This window comes from Mus pahari, chromosome 1 (assembly GCF_900095145.1).
Source record: "Mus pahari chromosome 1, PAHARI_EIJ_v1.1, whole genome shotgun sequence".
In the NCBI taxonomy this organism is placed as follows: domain Eukaryota; kingdom Metazoa; phylum Chordata; class Mammalia; order Rodentia; family Muridae; genus Mus; species Mus pahari.
This window is the reverse complement of record NC_034590.1, coordinates 64,773,359-64,794,995: the sequence shown is the minus strand read 5'-3', so window position 1 is coordinate 64,794,995 and position 21,637 is coordinate 64,773,359.

The window sequence follows — 21,637 nt, the reverse complement described above, 5'->3', positions numbered from 1 at the left end:
ATGGAGAGCTGCCTCCTGTAATGCCATGTTGTCCTGGCTGTCATTGACTGTGTTCTCATGCTGGACTTTTGGCCATCTGGATTTTTGGGTTACTATTGGTTTAAATGCTGATTCCTGGGGTTTATCTTTGTTGGTGTGTGGTTTTGTTCACCCTGGTTTCTGTTTGTCATGTTTATTTCTGTAGTTTTGGCTGAGTGTCCTGGGTTTTGGGGATTAGCAATGCTTCTCTAGTTTAGTAGGATTTCTCCTCTGAGTTTTTGTGGCCTACCTGTCCTCTGGGATCTGGGAGTGCAAGCTTTACCTCTGGGGTCCCTACTAACAGGTTGGCCTGCAGTCCCTGATACCAGTGGGCTTCCAGGAAAGCAAGAAGAATTCTGGGCTGATAAATGGAGTCCAGGGACTGGTGTGTATAGTTTAAGTCTGAAAGGAGGGTTTTAAGGGCACATGGAAGGCAGGGGCTTGGTGCAGGGTCTGAACATTTTGTCTCTGTTGCCAGCAGGCCTCCAGGAAAGCAAGCAGGAATTCCTGTGGGGCAGGAAATTAAGCTGGGCTTAGTTTATAACTGTTTGATTGCTTCCAGGGGAGTTGGCAGGCAGAGACTTGGAGAGAAGGTGGATATTACTGGGGATCCCTGCTACCTTCAGGTCCCAGGGAATATAGAGTCATTATTATTATTCTATAGAACAAGAGAAATTATTTCATACTGTTATTTCTCTGGCACAAGGAATTTCATATATTAGCTACCTATGGCAATAGAAGTCAAATCCAACACACTTTGTGTGCCTGTCACTTTTTAAAACACATGCAAACAAGTAAGGAATCTTTTGAAAAACTGAGATCATCCTCACAGTGCTGCCTTGTTTATCACTGTGACAGGCTGTAAAAGAGTTTAAGGTGATGGTGACAATGGATTGCAAAAACTACAGCTTTTATGATAATAAATTAATATAATAAATCTGCTGAAAAACAGAAACATAGTAACATTGTATTCTAAAATGACAATTTATGAGAATGGCTGCTAAAGGCATTTAAAAATAGAGAAGGAATATTGCCAGCTTATATTTATACTAAAGCGAACAGAAGGAATTTATCTCTGTGAGGCAGCATGAAGAGATATGTGTCTTTCTCTATGTCGACATATTGTGAAGTTGTATCAGAAGAATTTATACCTCTCTTACAAATTCAAAAGTAAAACTTCCTCCTGGTGATGAGCCCAAACACCCATGTTTCTGTGCCAGTGAAATAAGGTATCAGGAATGATGACTGGATTAGAAGAGAGAGAATTCCTCAAGTCAGTGTGCTCTTTGGATTTTATAGGTGAGTGAGATAAAACCAACAAGACATTTTAATTATATGATTAAATAAAATCTTAACAGGCATTTTGTGAGAGTGAAATCAATCAATTAATATGTCATGTTTCCTGAATTATTTTAGGTATAATATTTTTATTAATTTTGCTATGAAAATACTTGTATTGCTATATAAAATATTTCAGTATGGCTTGTTTCATGTTGAGTATAGTAATACAGTTCACACAGTTTTTAGAGCTAGTTTTGCTTAGTTTATTCAAGTGGTGAAATGAGTGTAGTTGTGTATTCAAGTCTCACTGTATTCTTTTAGTGTATAGTATTCCAATCAGCTTCTTTAATATAATTATTAAAATTTAAACACAATTATTACATTTCTTCTATTTTCTACAACATATCATGCAGTATGTGCATCTCTGATTGTTACTGTCTTCCCTAAAGAAATTCTAGAGACATTCAAAATGCTGCATAAATTTTTTTGTTCCCTCTTATTTTTCTCTGATGAATATATTTCACTATGTATATGACAGTTTAATAATTACTATTATTTTATTAGATTTTTATGCCAAGATTTTCTGAAACAGTGTGACATAAATATAACATTTTGTGTCATGTCTTTTCTGAAAGGAAGAACATTGTATGCCTAACTTGTCCAAGTTGGTTCGTCTAAACGACATTCTGATGGAGATAAGAGCCTGGGAAACATCTCCATTTCTGAATCACATTGAAGATCAGACTTTCGGGTTGATACCACAGTGAAGGTTTTGTCCAGAAATGTATTGTTGAGATTTTGTGGACAGAGCTTTTCTTTCATGTCTAGAAAGCAATAACTTGAGAAATATCCCCTGGTCCTTGGGCTCTTACAGTCTTTCTGCTCCCTGACACATCTATGCTGTTCTGTGAGTCTTATGTTCAGGTATTATCTTGTAGATGTAGAAACTGAGATTGGGCATGCAATGGCCGATTGTTCTCTGCATTTTGATCAGTATAAAATATCTGAAACCATCTTCAGTGTTGAAAAGACCTTTTTTATGGTGAGAGTTGAGGGCTACACTTACCTGTGGAGCTGTAAATTATATTGGTTTAGAAGAGTGTCAGTAATAGATTCTCCATTAGGTTCCATAACCTCTCCAATCACAGTTTGTTGTTTATATTTACAATGGCATGTGTTTTCCCCGATAACCTACATGACTAAAGACTGGTATTCTATTGGGGAACAGGGAAATTTTCAAAAGGCCTCCAGAGCAAAATAAATGGCTATTGAGAGAGGAAAATAATCTTTATCTAGGGATGAACTTTTTATAGGTTATGTAAGCCCAAGTGGTCAGGTCTAAACACATGTACATACAAGCAACATTAAATGGAACATGTACATATCATATAAGTATATATATATATATATATATATATATATATATATATATATATGTGTGTGTGTGTAATAAATTTATGCAGACACATATAATTATAATAATTTAGGGAGAGAGACAAAGAGAATGCATACCTATATTTGATAGGAATTGGAGGAGGAACAAGTGTTAAGAAATTAAATACCTACTGTACTCATGTATGAAACTCTAAAAAGAATAAAGTGTATAGAAATTCTTGCATACTGGGTGCTCAATAAAAGTTTAATTAGTGCTTGCAAATAATTATTTATGATTCATTATAATTTTTGTAAGCATATTCTTCATCCACTTGGACTATTGTACTTAATACATAAAAAAGTATGTTTATATGATACATACACACACATATATCATATAAGTAAGTATTTTTCTGGAAGAGAAAATTCACAGACTTATTTCCCATTTCACTTGACACCATTGATGTTTGACTCAACTGGAAATGCTACTTTGGGCTTTTTGACTGTGATGTGAAACTATAATACAAGTCAGGATGGTTCAACTATATTATGTCATGTTACATTTTTCCCTTGAAAGATCTCATTTTACATTGATAATGAAAATTGCATTAATTTTTCACTAATATTTTTTTCATTCCTGACTTTCTTCAGGCATCCTTGCTGAACTTTAACAGATTTTCATTATTGAAATTTCTCTCAGTACAGCTATAAAGTCTTAGGTGACCTAGCTCAGCCAGTCACATGACTGATGATCAATAGTGGAGCATAACTATCTTCCAAGTCAGAAATTAAACCTCCTTAGGTTAACATGACAATTTGTTTTATTCTTCAACAAAATTACTGTCTGTCAGAAAAATTTATTGCATTTTAAATTACCATAGGATAACCATATTGCAATATAGGAGGCAATTTCATTTTTCAAGCCAGTATTTATTTAAGACTATTTTACTTTCTCTCTGCATATCTCTGGCTTAGTCTCCTCAGCTGTTAGCTGTTTTATAGCAAATAAAACTGTGTTTGCAGAAACTGCATATAAAACTGCTGATTGAGACTTAAATCTCCAGGAACTGTTTTGTTTGGCTTGTTTTGGTTTTCTCTTTCTTTGAACTTCACATGTGCAGGATCCCCTCTCACTCTGTTTCAGGTCTTTGCAATTAATTATTTGGAAATCTTATCTTTTGTAGACTGATCTCCTCTTCTTCATTTATTAATGAAATTGTTCTTATCAGTTTGATAGTTATCCTGTTGCACAAATGACTCAATTTTTTATTTTTGACTCCTTCTGCATAATCATGTAAATACGGTTTAATTTGGTGCTGTGTGGAGTGTGTATATGTGTTTGTGTTCACAGGTGATTGGGTGCATATAGGTATAGGTTCATGTGCACATATTTAAGGGTATATACACAGTCAGGTATACTCCACAACATCTCTGCACCTTGTATATTTAAGGACAGGGATTCTTTGTAGCTCCTGATTTCTGTCTCAGATAGGTTTTTACTACAGTTATAAACTAATGACCAAAAGTTATTTGGAGTAGAGAAAGGGTTACTTGGTCTTCATTATTATGTTCCAGCATGTAAGGGAGCCAGGGCAGAAACTCAAGGCAAGAACCTGGAGGCAGGAATTGAAGTAGAGACTAAAGAGGAATTTTGACTACTAGAGTGTTCGCCATGGCTTGTTCATCCTGCTGTCTAATACAACTCAGAACCATATGCTCAAAGCTATTCTTATAAATGATGAAATAAAAATGAAACTGTCCACAGCTCGCTGTTTCCCTGACCAGGGAATATTATAGAGCACCAAGCACAACACACTGCAAAATGTCAATGGATAAGCAAAGAAAATTAAGGGATTAATTGTTTGAACTAAATCTTGAAGAACAAAGATGAGAATTGAAAGGAAAGGAAAACTCTATCCCAGGCTCAGATACTAACATCAGGTGCACTCATGTGACCGACTATGTTGTGCAACTATTTATTTCCATATTAAACCTTAACTCCTTAGGACATAAGATGTATTAAGGGTGAGTGAAACATCCCATCTGACAAAGAATCCTGTAAAGACTCAGAAAAGCATACAACTCATTAACTTCTTGAAACCTATGAAATTGAGTGGCTTCATTAAGCATATACACTGCCAAACGTATACAACGAGTAAGAACTTGGGAAAGACTTCTCAAAGAAGTAGAGCTGCAGAGAAGAGCAGTGGAGCAGACAGAGAAACAAAAACAACATCTATCAATCAAACAAGTGGTCTAGAAGAGACAGAGACCAGTGGATGGAACTGCCTGGAAATGACAATCTGTTGAGCTGCCTGCAAGTTGTATAGCATGCTCAAGATTTCCAGCTTTCATAGACCATGTGGAATTTGGTTGTTGTTAAGTACCACGCCCACTCCTGTAAGGAACAGGACAACTGATTAATTTGCCAAGTCAGACTTTGATGTTATCCTTACTTTGGTCTGTTGTGAGTTTCTTATCTGGAGTGAAGAGTCATGTGTTCATATTTCCCAAGAAATAATGTCGTAAGCATGTAACAAACAGAGAAAGAGAAGGGAAGTAAATTATAAGGGAATCTGTCCAACTGTGTATGATAATATGGGCCTTTTCAATGTTAGAAGGAATATAAATGTACTAATAATTCTTGTACCTAATTCTAAAAGATTGAATTTTGTGATGAACATATGTAAAAAAATATCTATGAAACATGTTTTTAAGAAGCAATACTACACTTAAATTTACTCTTTCAAAGTATTCCTTTAAAACAGTGATATGTGGAGAGTGTTGAAATTGAATGCTAAAGACTATTGTCTGTTTTATATGTTATTTCTCAGTAAATAATAATTAAGTGTGATTCTAAGCAAAGATTTTGTTTTCATTTTCTGGAAAATTGCTGTGGTTTATTCTTATTTTCTCTAAATCTGCCAACTAGAATTTTCTGGGTATCATGATAATATGGTTATATCTGTGTGAAGATAATCATGATATCAGTAATCAGTTGAATTCAAGAGGCACTTTAAAAAGAAATTTGGAATGCCACGTCAGATAACTACCATTTTCTCCTTTCTGTTAGCTAAGGTAGGAAAGTGTGTGTGTGTGTGTGTGTGTGTGTGTGTGTGTATGTGTCTGTGCATGCATGCCTGCTCATGAGTGTGTGTGTGTGTGTGTGTGTGTGTGTGTGTATCTGTGCATGCATGCCTGCTCATGCACTTGCTCCTATGCATATATGTACGTGTGTGTGTGAGTGTGTGTGTGTGTGTGTGTGTGTGTGTGTGTGTGTGTTAAAAACAAATATACAGTGAAGACAGAACCTAGCAGATTGAACATGGGATAAATGACAGTCTAAGAGGGGAAGGATTATGCTACATTTCAACTTTGAATCTAATTTGTGTGTTTTACTTAAGATTCCAGCCTGTGATTCTCCTGTCACTTAGCAGGAAACATATGCCACACATCATCAAATACGTGTTCCCCAAATGGCAAGACTCTAAACAATGGCTCTCATATTTCTCTTATCCCAAAGTAACAGTTCATGGGAAACAAAAATGTCTGGAGATCTGAAATGATTAATAGTGCAAGGTTGCATTAAGAAAGGCACAAAATCTAGAGGGATAGAAATAACTTCTAATAGTTCCATAAGGTAGTTATATGACATCAAGTGTTGGACATGGTACCATTAATCACCTCCTTTTATTCCACCTGCAATAAGAAAAATTTCTGGCTGTGGTATAGGTGGTGATGTTGGACAGGCTTGGGAATTGTAGAATGGGTTTGGGGAACCTGACCTAGGGAATGAGGCAGTTTTGTAGGGAGGCATGTCTCTCATGTGCTCTTCTCACTGGTAGTGGCAGCACCCATTCTTGTGACTGGTGTGGCCTGTACCTGAGCAGTGGACATATTCCTGACTTGAGGCTGGGAGATGCATCTTCCTTTGCCCAGTCATTGGCTGTACAGAAACTCTTTATTGCCAATCAAACCAGCTAGGAGGCAGGCCTATTTAGCCTGCATGCAGGACACTGTAAACAGATATTGGGGGGGGGGGGTCGGCATTAGTACAATTAGCAAGAGGACACCAGCCACTACAAATTCTAACACAATTCTTTATAGATCTTGAAAGAGCAATATTAAATTTTATATGGGGAAAAAACAGGAGAGCTAAAGCAATCCTCTACAATAAAAGAATTTCTGGAGGTATCACAATCCCTGATTTCAAACTATACTACAGAAATATAGTAATGAAAATAGTATTGGCATAAAAACAGACACATTGATCAATGGAGTTGAAGACCCAGACATAAAGCCAAATATATGAACACATGAAGACAGAAATATACAATGGGAAAAACAGAAAGGATCTTCAACAAATGGTACTCATCTACTAGATGTCTGAATGTAGAAGAATGTGAATCGATCATATCTCTCACTTACAAAACACTCAAGTCAAGTGGATCAAAGACCTCAACATAAACCCAGATACACTGATCATTGTAAATAAGAAAGTAAAGAATAGCCTTGAATGCATTGACACAGGAGACAACTTCCTGAGCTGAATGCCAATAGTGTACCCATTAAGATAAACAAATAATAAATGGAACCTCATGAAACTAAAAAGCTTCTGTAAGGCAAAGTCTTCATCAGTAGGACAAAATGATAGCTTACTCAGTGGGAAAATATTTCTACCAACTATACATCCAATAGAGGACTAATATCCAAAATTTATAAAGAATTCAAGGAACTAGATATCATATTATATATGAAATCAATACTCTAGTTAAACAATGTGGTACATATCTAGACAGATAATTCTCAATAAAGGAATCTCAAATGGTTGATAAAGTCTAAGAGAAATGTTCGAAATTCTTAGTCATCAGGGAAATGCAAATCAAAAAGACATTGTGATTCTGGCCTAAACCTGCCAGAAGGGCTAAGATCAAAAGCACAAGTGACAGCTTATGCTGTCAAGGATAAGGAGCAAGGGGAATACTCTTCCATTGCTAGTGGAAGTGGAAACTTGCACAGCTACTTTGAAATGTACAGAATAGCACACATTTGTTCCTCTGCCTTCAAACACACATACAAATTCAATAATAAATTACTAGCTAAATAAATAAAATTAAGTAACACCACTGAACAAATATCTAAACACTTTTTTACCATAGACTAGTAAACTTCACAAATTTTCTTTAATTGAATGTTTGTAGTCCATGACAATTAGTTGATATTTTTCAGGTAATGTACAGTTTTTCATGTAAAGTTGAGCTATGCATTTTCAATGTTATTGACAATAATATTTACCTAAATAAATTTTATTATAATATATAATATAAATTATGTATAGTATGTATTATGTATTATATATGTAAAGTATATGTTATGTATGATATATATAAATATATATAATATATATTGAATACATACTTATTTTTTGAATTTTATATATATATAAAAATATTTTATATATATATATATATATATATATATATATATATATATATATTTCAATACATAGATAGTAAATTGCGTTACAATTCCCTGGCATAAGTAGACAAAACTAATTGAACATTACTTAGCAATTTGTTAGATTTATTGAAAGAACAAGTACTTCATCATTGACAGCTATCATTGTAAATTTGAGCATATTGTTTGAATATTTGTCTTTCTTAGCACAATAAAGATATTTTACTTTCAGGGTATTATTGCTAAAATCAACCAATAAGGTATTTCTATTTTATTTAATAGTTTTGTTAACAATTTCTTAAATACCTGCTAAATATACAATTGGGACTTAGAAGTGAATGGTTATTTTAAGGAATAAATTAACCCAGCAGCACAAAATAGATCTTGAACTATTAAATGATTGCCATCCTACGGTTTTAAAATAGCTTGTGATTAAATGTTTTCCAATTGATCTCTGACTTTACAATGATAGTCACTATAGGAATCATTCTTCGTTTCTATCTGATTTGTATATGATAGAATATTGGAGATCAAAAAAGTGAGAGGTAAATAAATTTGGTTATTAAATTTCATAAATTGTGTTACTCTTCATTGAATGTGGTCACATTGTTCATTGATTGCCCACCGCCCTCTTCCAAACATTATTAGGGACATTTGTAACGTCTATTGTTTAGACATGAACACTTAGCTCTGAGGTGTTAACTAGGGCCTTCATTATCACATGCCCAATAAAATGCTGATTTGAGAGTTTCAGAATTCCAAATCAAACCACTGCATTATCTATCTCCTCATATGCTGCTTTACTCCCAAAAGATCTTTATGTAGGAAGGCTTATTTAACTAGTCAAATGATGCCTGTGATTCGGTGAGGAGAGGGAAGAAAATAAAAGACTGACACCAGCTAATATAATAACTAGACCTACATTAGCAGAGCAGTCATATCAACTAATTTGATATGATTTGGGTTATGCATTGTTCATTCATTTTGAGAGCTAAGTCTTGTCATTAGTGTCTTCTATCCAGTTGTCTTAAATACCCTCAGGAGACAGCGGGGTAATCAGTGATGATAAAATGCTTGTCTTGATTTCACTTGTTTGAGGTAATAAAATCTGGCACCAAGTGCATTTGTGTGTCTGCCTTTAATTATTCCCACCTCAAGTCTCCATTTCTTCATCTCTGAGTGAGGATCATTAAGGTATTAAGTGCAAAGCTGCAGCTTGGTGGAACAAGGCTCCAGACAGTCTGAGTTGTCAAAAACCAGTGCTGTGACTTAATAGCCATAGGACACATTTGCTCAGAGGGTGGGCAACTGGGAACAGCATCAGATTAAACAAACCAAAAAGTCAATAAAAGAGCAAAAGCTATTCAGGGATTGTATCACAGTACAAAGGTTCAGAATAGCTCCTAGTGTCGTTTCTGATGACTTAAAACATTCTTTAAACATTTTAGGGAAATGCTGCAATTTATTCCAAACAATAGAGAAGAAACACATTCATGGGTCACAGGAATGAAGCATTTTATAAATTGTTACTTGCTTTTAAAAAAATATCATATAATTTGCATACAAATTAAGAATTATACACTTCTTTCTTTATTTGTTTTTTTATTTACTTGCATTTCTATTGTTATTCCTCTTCCTGGTTTCCCCTCCATAATTCCCCTAATCTATACCCCCCCCTAATTCTATGAGGGTGTTCCCAATTATACATTTCAACACATAGATTTGATTTGCAGATACAATAAATAACTAAGCCCCTTTAATTTTATAATAGATAAGTATCCTCCTTAAACAGTGCTTAATATCAAATAAACAGATGATAGATAGATAGATAGATAGATAGATAGATAGATAGATAGATAGATAGATGGATGGATTTAAATTAGGAACACTATTTTATTTTATTTCTGTCATTCTCTAGGAAATCCATCCAATTTCTTCACATTTCAACATGAACCTTCTTATTTTGTCATGTTGTAAGCTTAAAAATACATATATTTATTTGTTTCATTTTATTTGCAATTCAAAAAGCAGTATTCATTCTGCTTGGAAAGTTGTTTGAGGGCTGACTGTATTTGGGGCTTTTCTTGAGCAGATCCGAAGTTTTCTTAGCTTTTTGTTGCCTTCTAGTTGACACCCAGAAGAAAAGGGGTCTCATACAGGAGCTAGGAAAGAATTCTGAGGGAACAAACTGAACTGCAGATGAGCTGCTCAGATGAGAAGTCTGAGTCTCTCCCACAGGCTTTGCTTTCATAAGAAAAGCCTATAATGTAAAAAGACAAGCCTCTTAAGCTTAGGGAGCTCTGTGTGGCAAAAAACGAGATGGGAATCAAGATCTTATTATAAAAAGACTAAGTCATTTGGAGATAAATCAGTTGCTTCAGCTGTAGCTCAGCTTTTCCCAGTGAACTCAGCTTGGAACACAGAGGTAGAGCCAACACAACAGGGAGATCTGCAGCCTAGGTCCAGAAAAACTATTACTCAGTATCTGCATTGAAAGTCCATGAAAGGTTCAGAATTCTACAGTTCTTAAAATATATTTCCTTTTTACTTCTGTTGTCTCTTCTGAGCTCTAAGAGGGGAAGTATATGTTCCTTCCAGTCAGCCCTAGCATGGAAATAAATCTATTTCCCAATGGATATGATGTCCAATTTTACATCCGGAGTCATATTTCCCTTCATTCAAATCAGGAAATAATGGAGAAGACAAATCAATACAATGCAGTCTGTAAAGCACGCTCATCAAGGTCTCTTCTTTGTTTTTCTCCACTGCACAAACTGTATTTATTCTTCATCTAACTTAGACCAAGTTAAGGTAGGACCCAAATCATAAATGAATACTGAAGAATAAACAAACAAACAAAAAAAAATCCAAAAACTTTCAAGTAAGTAGGTTTCCGAAGTCCAGCATCCCACAGGTTCAAGTGTAAGGTTTTGGAAGCTCAGTCTCACTTATTAAGACTTCCCATGGGCTTCTGTAATGATTGCAAGAAAATGAAAACAAGAAAGATGGCTTATTTCCATAGAGGAAAGAAAAACATATTAGAGATTATTAGGCCATTTATTCAATATCAGTAATCAGAAGAAAAATAATTATTATGGAGTTTGGAAGCTGAAAATAGTGATAAGTCAGTGTTATAATTACTAAGTTTACATCTTTAACCTAGCTTGCTCTCTGAGCTATAATTCCCATCAAAATATCTCCACTTATTTTTTCCTTATATATTTAAAGCCAGCTTACACTTTTTTTCCAAGCAAAAGTAATTCTCTTGTGAAGATTCCCAATTTGAAAAAATAGTTCCTCTACCATGTAGATACATTGGTCAGATATGTACACTGTTCCTTAGTAGTGGAAACTTTAAAGTATCAATTAAGCATTGAATACTCTGTTAATAAACTGTTAGTTTAAAACTTCTTTCTGTAGCTCTTTCACAGACAGCAGTACAACCATTGTCTTTGATCCTAAATAACACAATGTCTTCCTATTTGACCCTTCTATATCTATACAATCTGTACTATATTCCACATTACAAATAGTCATTATTACATATGAACAAAACATGATGCTGTTGTCATGTTTGATTTTTTACAGCAGCTTCCCACTGCTCTAAGTTAAAATCCTAAGTTATTGGTTTTGGCTATGGAGTCTTCCATGGTTTTGTTGCTGTCTTGCTTCTCAACAAACTTTTAAGCATTTCCTCAATATACCACATTCACCCTAAATGAAGGGTAATGAGATCCGTATTTAATACTCAGGGAAGAAAACTCTCGAGTGTGTCCTCCAAGAAGAACAGTGTTCCCTTGTCCAGACATAGATTCTATGATGTTATGTTGGGTTTTAGAAAATAATACAGTTTGGGTTTCTGTAGTTATCCAGAACTGATATGATGAACACCATAAATAAAATAAAGTGCTGGGTGACATTGGTTTTGATCAGGTGGAATTAAGGAGAATTCTTACAGATCTTTGAATAGCAGACTTAAAAATATGAGGGACTGTCTCAAATGCATTAGTTTATCTCCAGATGCTAACTGAGGTTAGTTATTCCTTTATTTTGAACTGAAAGAAGTTACAACATATTTCTGTTGAATATTTTTTGTCATTGGTGCAAAAGAGTTAGCAATCCTTATGAATGTTTTGCATGTACTTTTGTGCACCACATGCCATACGTTCCTTGTATCCTCAGAGAAGAGAGAGCATTTGATTCCTCTGGAACTGAACTGAAGTTATGGAAGTTCATGAGCTACTATTGTATGTAAGCTGTGAATTAAGTCCAGGTCCTCTATAGGATCAACATGTACTCAAAACCAACCAGCTATGCCTCCAACCCCTGAATACTTTTATCTATCTTATCATTTTGACTATGATCTCTCTTTAAAAGGTAATAATATCTTCCTGCTTTACGAAAGCATACTTATTTCTACATCTACAACATGATAGTTGAGCACAGACAACAACTATGGTAGACAATTATGCTTTGGGATGATGCGATCTTTCAATTCACATATCATGAGACTAGAATTGGTGTTTCTTCCTTTGTATTTGTTCTGCCATCTACAGACAATATTGAAAAGAAAATAACGTGAGACCCTGAAAACCTTTCTTTAAAAGCCATTCTCATTTTTTTTCTATTTTGTATTGGGTAATTTTTCTTAATATTGTTACTTGTCCTCTCCATAGCAGATGAACAGTACCTCTTATAAAACTTTCACTAGCAAATAGGCACTATATGTCTTTAATATATGGTGCTGTTAATTACCACATTATTGCAACAACAGTGAGATGTGTCAAGGATGAACTGTTGCCCAGCTTCTACAAATAAGACACATACACTTAGACTTTAAGAGACCCTAGTCAAGCAGAGACCTTTCAACTAACTGGCAGGGACCCAGGTCTTAGGAAGAGCTGCTGACTCCCCTGTGGTATTCTTAGTCCCTTTTCTTGTTTTCATTCTTGTCACAGGAGATTGGAAACTACTCTGTGTAGTAAGTCACATTGAATGTTATTTCAGTATCTACTAAGTTTATCTAGTAGGTTAATGCTGATAGCTAAGTAAAGTTATGTTTGTAACAGACCTGTTTAATTAACTAGAATTGATTGATTTTCATTTTTTTCTTCTATACAGCACTATTTTATTATATTCATTAAGAATGCTAGTGACTAAATACATTTTTCTAGAATTACCCCAGAACGTTTTGTGTGCCCAATATGTCTAAAAGTTTCAGCCAAAACAAATACATATTTTAACATTAAGGGACAAATTTTAATATGCAAGGCTAAAATATGAAAATTATTTAAACTACTTTCTTTCCATTTTCTTTTACTGAAAATAGATTTTTCTCACATAATATATCCTAATTATGGTTTCTCCTCCCTCTAACTTTTCCAGTTCCTCCCTCTTCCTCTCCCATCCAAATCTATTACATTTCTGTTTCTCATTATAAAACAAATAGGCTTCCAAGGGAATATAATATAGTATAGAATAGTATGTATAGTATGATATGATATAAACTACTAACACATATATATTGAACAAGACAGGCAAACAGAAGGAACAGAACCCAAGAGCAGGTGAATGAAACAGAAACTGACTCATTCCCATGCTCAGAAATGCTATAAAAAGACTAAATTGGAAGTCATAATGTATACACAACAGACCTATAGGGTAAAACAAAGCATAGAAACAACATAAAAGTAAAATTAAACTATAAGAAAACACTTGTGAGATTTTGTTTTGTCTTATTGTATCTTGTTTTGTCCTGTGTGGTTGTCCTCTCTTAGAGGTTTGCTGTTTTTGAAGAAGAAATGAAGCAGGAGTGGATCTGGAGGAGAGGGGAGATGGACAGGGAGCTGGGAGGATGAAAAGGAGAGAACTGTGGCCAGAATGTGTTGCATGAGAGAATTTATTTTCAATTAAAATAAATAATAAAATAAAATTATATTTGAAAATAAATTCCTACAGATAAATATGTATCAGTATCAATACAATTCTTAGAAAAATTAAGTCCTGACATTATGTCACATAGAACCAAAAGATGTTACTGGATTTCTGTTATGCAGGTCATCTGTTGCTGGACACACTGCTTACCATTAAGAGGAGTTTGTTTCCCCAGTGAGACTCCCTTGAGGGAAAGCAAATATTTTATTTGCATATGGTTTGCAAGTGGAGATAGCTTCTGATCTACAGATGCAGACGTGGGTCCACTTCTCGTTCCAGCTTTCAGAAACCATCTGGTACATATTTTTCTAAGACCATAATGCCTGACTCTCTGCATTCATATGAGCTTTGGTTATTTTTATCTAGAAGGCCTTATTTCCTTGATGTCCTCCATCGCCTCTGGCTCTGCTTGAACACTGAAGGGAGGTGGTTGATGGAGAATTCTCATTGATGATTCAGTATTCCCACATCTCTCATTCTTTGCATAATGCCTGACTGTGATTTCTCTATTTGTTCCCATCTGCTGCAGGAGGAAACTTCTCTGATACTGGCTAAACAAGGCATTGATCCTTGATCATAGCAGAACATCGTAATGAGTCATTTTATTTCCACCTTTTAACATTTAGTACAGTGTATTTGTTTTTTGTTTGTTTGTTTGTTTGTTTTTATTTTGTTTTGCTTTCTACATCCTGGAAATATCTAGTCTCAGGTCTTGGTCACCAGCATTATTAAGTATGGGTCATATCTAGTGTAGTGAGTCTTAAGCCAAATAAGATATTATTAGTTGGTTACTCCCAAACTTTTGTGCCACCATTGTACAGAGTACATGGTGGATTCAGAACACCATTGTAGATCAAAGCATCTGTGGTTGGGTTCGTGTTTATATTTCTGCTGTGGTAGCATTCAGAGAATCTTCTTGTATCAAAGACACTAGCACAAAGGTCTGAAGGTTCTGTGAAGGTACCAATTTGACTTTTCCATTATTATTGAGTTTTCTAGGTAACATCTTCAGCAATGTGGGACTTGCCATGGTGGAAACAGCCTAAGGTTTTTTTGCATTCCCTTGGGAATACTTTGGCCAACAACTCAAAGATACAACTCAATCTTTGGTAACAATAGATGGCCCGTTGGTGTTGTCTCCCCATTATTTGGCAATTTTACTTATATTGCCTTCATGTATGTATATATTTTAGGAAGTTTCTATTATACCCCCAAAGTGTCATTTAATTTTAGCTATTTTTTCTATATTCTACCTTTTCCCCTTCTTGCCTCCCATTTTTTTCCCTGACCCTCCTTTTACAGCTCCCTTCTATCCATAACTACATGTTCTGGTTTCCCAGTCTGTACTACCCTGGTCCATAAATGCATACCTTACCTTTGTGGTAATGTGGATGGGAGCTTAGTAATCATTGACATAATAGATAATACCCCCAATATAAGTAAATATATACCATATTTGTCTTTTTAACTCTGGGTAACTTCATTCAGGAAGACTTTTTCTAGTTCCACACATTTCATTGCAAAGAGGTATCAAGATTGTTTCCATTTTCTAGCTATTATGAATGAGCATTAATGAACAGGTTTGAGTGTGTGTCTTTGTGGTAGAATGAAGCATCTTTTTTGTATATTCCCAAGAGTGGGATAGCTGGATCTTGGAGTAGTTCAAGCCCCATCTTCCAGGGTAAACAGAACACTGATTTTGATAGTGACAATACAAGTTTGCACTCTCATCATAAATGGATAAGGATTCCCTTTACTTGAAATCGTTGCCAACATGAGTTGCCCCTTGTTTTATAGATTTTAGCTACTATCATGGCTGTAATATGGAATATTATAGTAGTCTGATTTGTATTTCCCTGATTTGTATTTCAAGTATTATTCAGTCATTTGAGTTTCTTCTTTTCAGAAATACCTGTTTAGATTTGAATCCTATATTTAAATGAGTTGTTTTTTGAATATTATCTTTCCGGAGATCTTTATATATTTGGTATATATATTAGCCTCTTATCAGATGTATAGTTGTTAAAATTATTTTCCAACTGTGTAGAAAACTGCTTTTTTTAATTTTTACTATGGGTTCTAGGTCTGTTTACATTGTTTATTTTATCTTTATTTAACTATTTAATTCTATTTTTCCAATTTATCAGAGTAAATATTTTTTTCAGAGTAAAGATTTTTTAAAGTGTTCCTTTATGTTTCTGTAAATTTTCGCAGTCCTATTAGTATGTTTTAATTTTCATCTCTATTTTACTTAATTTTTATATACTTCCAGGCATGTTAGTTTACATATACTTCATGATTTTTCTCAAAAAACCAACACTTCATTTTATGCATTTTTTATTTATCATTTCCCTAATTTTTTTTATTTTATCCCTGAGCTTGATTATTTATTCCCTTTTCTCCTCCTTGAATGTGGTTTCTTCTTGTTCTAGAACTATAATATTTTCTGTTAAGTTACTAGTATGATATCTCCCCTCTCCCTTTATTCTTTTGTTTGCTTGTTTTTGGTTGGTTGGTTTTTATGTAGACTTTTAGTATTATGAACTTGCCTCTCAGAAGTGTTTTCCTTGCCTTCTATAAGGATGGGTATGGTCTGTCTTCATTTTCTTTCAATTCTAGAAATTCTTTAATTTGTTTATTAATTTCTGCTTTTACCTGGGTTTCATTAAGTAGTAAGTTATTCAGTTCCCTTTATTTTATAAATATCCCCTTGTTTCTTTTGTTGGATCTGTCCAGCTTTAATCCATGTTAGTCAGATAGGATGCAGGGTGTTATTTCAGTTTTCTTATATATATTTAGCCTTGCTTTTTGTCCAAGTGTATGGCTAATTTTGGAGAATGTCCCACGAGGTGTAAATAAGAAGGTATATTCTTTTGTGTTTGGGTAAAATGTTCTGTAGATATCTGTTAAGTCCATTCGGTTTATAATGCCATTGAGTTCCAGCATTCCTCTATTCAGTTTTTTACTAGATGACCTGTGATTGGTAAGAGCGGGGTATTGATGCATTCCACTATCAGTGTATGAAGGTCAATATGTGACTTGAGCTATAGTCGTGTTTTGTTACAGACTATTTCTTCTATTGTATCTTCAATGTCTGAAAGTCTTTCATCTCTTGTATTCTGTTGGTGAAGCTTGCCTCTGAGTTTCCTGTTTGACTTACACTTTTTTTCATTTCCAGATTTCTTTGTTTCTATTTTATTTATTGTTTCTTTTTACACTTTCAGGTCTTGTACTTCTTCATTCGTGTCCTTCCACAGTTTGTGTTTTCATAGGTTCTTTAAGGGATTTCTTCCTCTTTAAGGACCTCTATTACATTCTTAAAGGCTGTTTAAATGTCTTTGGCTTGTGCTCCAGCTATGTTGCAATACCCAGAGTCTACTGTGATAAAGTTGTTGGGCTCTAGTGGAGACACATTTTCTTGTCTGTTATCAGTTTTATTTATGCTGACATTTAAGCATCTGGGTTTGGGAAGATTATACTTCTCTGTGATCACGTCTCTTCTAGGCAGGAGATTTGTTCCTTGTTTTTTATTGCCCTCTCTGGTTTTAGAATAGTGTGGTGCCTGTCTACTGCGTCTTAGAAAAAAGTTCTGCACTCCTGATAGTTCCAAATAAAATGTGTTCCTAGGTATCAGGAGATGACACTTAAGAATCAGGATAGAATCAGGTGTGGGAAGGTCCACATTTGGCAAGAAATCAGAATGCTCCACAGGGTCGGCTTAGTGCCTTTAGAATGTGGGCAGATAAGGGAGAGGTCACATCAGGTACTATGTTACAGTGCTGTGGTGGAGAATGGGAAATAAGATAGGGAGGAGAGAAGGGAGAGTGAAGATCTGAAACTTCCCTACCTGCTTCACAGGTCTACTTGCTTCTTTGGCAGGCTTGGCTAGCCAGTTCCAAGATAATGCCTGGTGGAATTGGTGGGTGGGATAACAGTATGAGTGGAGGGAAAAAAGTGGAGGACCAAATTTAAATGTTCAGCTGAATATGGAAGTATAGAAGTGGGAGGAGCCACCCTTAGGGTTTGGACTTGGACAAACAGAAGAAGAGGTGAAGATCTGCAATTATTCTACCTGCTTCCATGGCTGGATTTGATCTAGTAGTTAATCACTGAAGAATTATGTAACTAATATACACATGTAGAAGAGAAGAATAAAAGTTAGGTTTGGTATTAAAGGGGAATGAAATTTGTTTTAATGGAAATTTCCATGATTAGCCAGAAGCAATCAAATGATATGATGAAGAGATACATGTGTTCTTGAAGTCCCCAATTTTAATCATTAGCAAACAATATATATTGAAAGCTATTTTATGTTAAAACACAAGGAATATACTGTAAGGTATACAATATCTTTAAAATGTTGGGTTAATGATACTCTTCCCGAATTTGTGCCAAATTTGTGACTGCAGTGATTTAAGAACAGCTAGAGTACAATTGGCCTTGATTGAATCCATTTATTACATATCTCCCTAATCCATATTCTCCACAATCTTAAAATTTAAGTGAGTATATACTTATTTCTGAAGTTCCTAAGAAAGCAGAATTCACAAAAAGATTTACTAGAGTATAATTGGTTACAGAAAACTTTTGATCTGATTCAGTAAAATAGATACTACCAAAAGAACTGGGAATTAAAACGACCAGTTCAACACCATTTGCTGAAAGGGTAACATATATCAATAATTCACAGTTAATTAAAAAACCCAGAAGGGTTTTTTTTTTATAAACTGATGATACAAAGATATTGAACACCCTGAAATCTATAGTTGAGGCTAAAACCAGCAAAACTGCCTTATTAAAAATTGCTGAGAAAGAGAAAAGATAGTCTTCCCCTGGGAAGAGCATACCAATAAGTTATCGAGTACCAAACAGCCCTGGAAACATTCACACAAGCAATATTCTAACTGGGTAGGTTCAATTTCTGCATCTAGAAATATGCACACACACACACACACACACACACACACACACACACACACATCTCTATCACTATCTCTATCTATCTATCTATCTATCTATCTATCTATCTATCTATCTATGACATGCAACAAATTAATGAAGAAACAAAATAAGGGCATAAATATGAAAAAGGCCAAAAAACGAGGGAGGAATGTGAAAGAGATAATTATGTAACTATGTTAAACCTTCTTTAGTATAATATGGAGGAATTGGTAAAATGATATTTTATATATAGGTGGATTTAAATTTTTTGTATTTGGTGGTATAAGAATAATGCAATAATATCAATATATGATGTTTAGGCAAACCATGAATACAAAAGTTTGACAACTGTTAAGTTAGATATCCATATTTTATCTTTTATAAGAATAGTGATCATTAATAATTCACATTAATCTGGTTATTCAGTTCTTAGCCTTCGTGAAAGAGAATCTATATTAGATATTTCACCGAGGAAGGAAGATATATAACAAAAGCAAATGCTTGACAATTTAGGGAGGCTTAGAATTTTGGGGACTTTTTAAGGGCTTATGATTTAGGAGTATTTAGGAATGATCTATTTGGTACTATGCAATAAAAAATTCCAATCTTCATGGTTTATACAGATAGCCATCTCTCATCTAGTAACTTCAGACTGTCAATAATTTGAATGCAGCATAGCTATGTGGCCCCAGGTTCTTGTAAGGTGGTAAATAAGTTTGTAATCTTTGGCCTGGGACTGAAGACTCCAAGAATGATCCCCATGACTGTTTTCTAGATTCTTCTCCCTTTGTGCATATTGGCCAGAAATCTCAGGTCTTTAACCCAGGGTCTTTTCTAAAAGGCCACAAGTAGGAGACAAGACATGATAGAAATAAAAAGCCATTTGTACTCAAGTAACTCCAAATCTCTCTTGACATATTGATACAGACCAAGTTTTCTATTGTTTGGAAGAAGACACAGCAAAAGCTTGAACTGAAAGAGGTGCAGATTTCAGGAAATCCTGTTGAGATTTCCCATTCCAAAAGGTAAAAAGAAATAGCCACATTTCAAATGGGCAGCTATCATTAAATACACAGTTAATATTTTCATTTTCCTACATTTGAAATTTATATGAAACTTGTCTTAGGGTTACTATAGTTGCAATGAAATACCATGACAATGCAATTCTTATTAAAGAAAGCTTATCATTGGGGACTTTCTTACAGTTCCAGAAGTGAATCTATTATCATCATGGTAGGGAACCTGGACAGAGGCAGATAGACACTATTCTGGAGAATTTGCTGACAGTTTTACATACTGATTTAAATTTAGGTTAATTCTTAATAAGCAGAGCATTTAAATATCAAAAAACAAGTCCCTCCGTTGTATTAGATAGATTTCAAGTTCCAAAAATATTACTAATAGCAATTGTATGACATTGTAATCATAAAGTACCATCACTTCAAGTTTTGTTGAATAATCCTGCTATGAACTATGTCTCAGCTAACTTTTGTTCAGGCCTATGAGATAAGAATATAGGCTATATACCATAATTCTCCCAGATCCAAATATAGGCAACTATGTGGCATTTAATGCTTAATTAAATTTGAAAGGTCACAATGAAAATTGTAATTGGCTGTTCCACATCCTTTACAAAGATAAACATAACTGCTTAATTAAATATCAGAGAACAATTAATTAATTGGGCCAGTGCTGTAGAGAAGTACCTCATGAGTCACTGAGTTCTTTTATCCTACCATGTTTTTATTGGGGGGAAGTGCATTTTCCTGGGGAAAACCTAGTGACTAAGGGAGATAAAGTACTAGAGCTTCCTCAGCGAAGCTTTTATAGCTGTAACCTAGGTTTATATATGCTCCCCCCACCCTCTTCTATCTATCAACATTACTAAGAGATCAATCTTTCTAAAAACATTAAATCAAGCAACACTTTCCTTCTTTTCTTATTTTTGTTTCATGTTATTTTGTTGTTGTTGTTGTTGTTGTTGTTTATTTGTTTGAAACAAAGTCTCTCCATATAGCCCTGGGTCTCCTGGAACTACATTGTAGACCAGGCTTGCCCTAAACTCAGAGATTTGCCTACCATCTCTGAGTACCAGGATCAAAGATGTATCCCATCAGGTCTAGATGGCCATCATCTTTTATCAAAGAATGGTGTTCCTGCTAAATCCCAACTGTTTCATTCATCCTACTAAGGCTTACATAGTACTGAATTCCTCCATATCTCTGCACTGATCTTGTATACTTGCAAACTCAGGATCATTGACTTGCTTCCATTTTCTAAACCAGTTAAGTCCTTTCATAATTTTAAGATTTGGCATGTATCATTGTATTTCTCTCCTCTAAAGTGCCTATATAACCTAAGTCTCAGGTCAAACATAATCCTATGGGAACTTTTTTGGGCAAAGTAAATAAGATGAATATTTTCTCATCTAGACCTGTAGTATATGTGTATCAATAAGTCACCATAATTCTTTCTAGCATGTATCAGAATATCTAGTCTGTGACTATTAGCTTCTCAATCTTATCTAGGGCTATATTAACATTGGTGTATACTCCAGCACTAAAGTTCAATTTGGGTGGATATATATATATATATATATATATATATATATATATATATACACACATACGTA